Source organism: Poecilia reticulata, unplaced genomic scaffold (genome assembly GCF_000633615.1).
Source record: "Poecilia reticulata strain Guanapo unplaced genomic scaffold, Guppy_female_1.0+MT scaffold_1586, whole genome shotgun sequence".
In the NCBI taxonomy this organism is placed as follows: Eukaryota; Metazoa; Chordata; class Actinopteri; order Cyprinodontiformes; family Poeciliidae; genus Poecilia; species Poecilia reticulata.
The window spans coordinates 1-2458 of record NW_007616318.1 but is presented as its reverse complement, the minus strand read 5'-3'; the positions used below and the strand labels follow the sequence as shown (position 1 = coordinate 2458).

The window sequence follows — 2458 nt, the reverse complement described above, 5'->3', positions numbered from 1 at the left end:
ACGTTCTCCAGGAAGACCTTGAGCACACCGCGGGTCTCCTCGTAGATGAGACCCGAGATACGCTTGACTCCGCCGCGGCGAGCCAGGCGGCGGATAGCGGGCTTGGTGATGCCCTGGATGTTGTCACGAAGGACTTTACGGTGACGCTTGGCGCCTCCCTTCCCGAGTCCTTTACCTCCCTTTCCACGGCCACTCATGTTATCAACAATAAATCAGCTTCAACACTAACTGAAACTCCAAGGTGGCGTCTTTATTTAAACACATATCACGGACGTAAGTGAAGACATGCACTCGCCAACATTCGATTTTCGCCTTTCAGTCCGCAAACAGAACAGGAACCATTTCCGTTTAAAGGACAATATTTCAAAATAAAGACTTTTTTAAACAGGACATGACAAGAATTAGTTTAATTAAAATGAACATAAATAAAGTTTCTTCTTTCAGGAACAAATACAGTTAGATATTTGTGTGAGGATTTGGGTTTTCACTGTTTATTTTGGCTTCTGTTCCTTGCGAGTCTCTGTGTTGCCTGTCAGCCTCTGATTGTTCCCAGGTGTGTCTCGTTCCCTTGTATTTAAGTCCACCATAATCAAGTCCGTGTGTATTTAAGTCCACCTGTTGTTTCTGTCTCTTGTCGTGTCCTCGTCTTTGTCAGCGTCAGTCTGTTAGTCGTCACAGTATACCTGGTTAAGTTCTGTGTCGGCATCAGCTCCAAGTATTCAGTCTTAATTTTACAGTTGCTTCCGGTGTTAAGCGCTTGTGTAACCTGTATTATATTGTAGGACTATTAGGATTATTTAAATAAATAATCCAAGTTAGTCAATCCAAGTGATTCTTAAAACTAGGTTTGTCTGCTGGAGGAAGAGGCAAATTGTAAAACACAGACAACTAGTTGGTGCAAAATTGGTGAATTGTATTAATATTTACAATATATACAAGTTAGTCCACAATTTAAAGTTCAGAAGGGTTCCTTAAACCAAGGAAGTCAGCAAGTCTTTGTTGATGAAAGGGAAAAAGCAAAATTAATAATCCAGTTCCATCAAAGTGAAGATTGTTGGGCTGAATCTCCAACCAATTCTGAAGAGTTTCTTGATGATAGGAAGTTGATGTGGTATTTCTGTGATCCGCTAATTGGTTAGCTCCTCAGTTTGGTCGTCATGATACCAGACAATCCATGACTTTTCCTGGATCCTGAAGCAGACTGCTTGAATGGGAGTCTGCAACACACCTGGCCTGCGTCAACAGGCCTAAATAATCAATTCACATGTATGATTACATGAGTTTACACAAGTAAATGCAACATCTTTTACACAACAGTGTTTTATGCTGGTGAGCATTTCAGTTTAAATGTGCTATATTTATATCGGTGTATAAGCAACTCACAGGCTGGGAAGGCTAGTGCTAGCATGCTAGCTCCCGAACACAACACTCACCAGTTCCCTCTTGACAAACCGTGATCACGCGTCTGCAAACCAACAGAGGCACACGATGGAAGGATTCACAACAGACAGTTAGCAACTGATTTGGAAACGGACCAGAAGCCTACCTGCACATCAGAGTCCGACAGCGTCTCCCACCTAGGACGCCAATTTGCAGCCATATGAACAGTAGCTGTCAATTTAGGACGCTGACGTGCAGCCGTCACGTGACTTTAAAACCGCGCGAGAACAATGTTGTTCTTGCTTGAATTAGTTTGTAAAGAATAAATTAAGGAAAGGAGGATTTTTTATTTCTAATTAAATCTTTAAATAAAATAAATCTAACAATGGAAAATAAAACTGAATCTAATATAGAAAAATTATCCTGGTTACACTTGCTTTGTTCTCTGCCGTGCAGCCCGTTTACTGGACTGTCGAGCTGTTCATTAAAATTCTTCACCTTCATCCTGGGTCCTGTCTGCGTTTCTCCCTCACCGCCAAACCATACAAATCATGACAATTTGTAAATTTGACATGTTACAATTTGTATGTCCCTTAAATAGACTCTTGCATTTTGAAACAAAAAATATTTTATTTTGATATCCAGAGGTGGGAGTTTGACCTAAACCACAGACTGAAAGTATAGCCAACCTTTATACTATAAGGCTTTCACATTACATTATCCTGACCAGGTAAAGAATTCAGAACCCCATATTTAAAGTGATCCATTCGCTTATGTTTATACATGTTGATGCTTCTGAACAGAAGTCTATTTACTTCCCCATAATGGCTACTTTTAAACACAATGCCACATTACACATGTAATTTTTTCATAAATACCTTAAGTAAAATTTTCCTTATTCACGTTTACTTTTTCCTTAACTCGATTGTGACTTCACGTAAAATACACCTAATGTACTTTCAGAACTTTACTCTTCAGATAGATGTGGGTGGCTCTTAAAAGAGCCGTTGGGTTTGTGGTGTTCAGCTGCAAAGGTTTACTTGGCCTTGGCCGCTTTCTCGGTCTTCTTGGGCAGCAG

General features: G+C 40.4%; 1 long non-coding RNA gene across 1 annotated transcript; it reads right to left on the bottom strand.

The window, feature by feature from the left end:
- Window positions 1–229: 229 nt before the first annotated feature.
- On the bottom strand, window positions 230–2446 carry LOC108166092 (uncharacterized). The gene is made up of 2 exons (XR_001776376.1): window positions 1547–2446; window positions 230–1465 (listed from the first exon to the last, which is right to left on the bottom strand). It is a non-coding gene; the product is annotated as an uncharacterized LOC108166092 (long non-coding RNA).
- Between the last annotated feature and the right edge of the window lie 12 nt (window positions 2447–2458).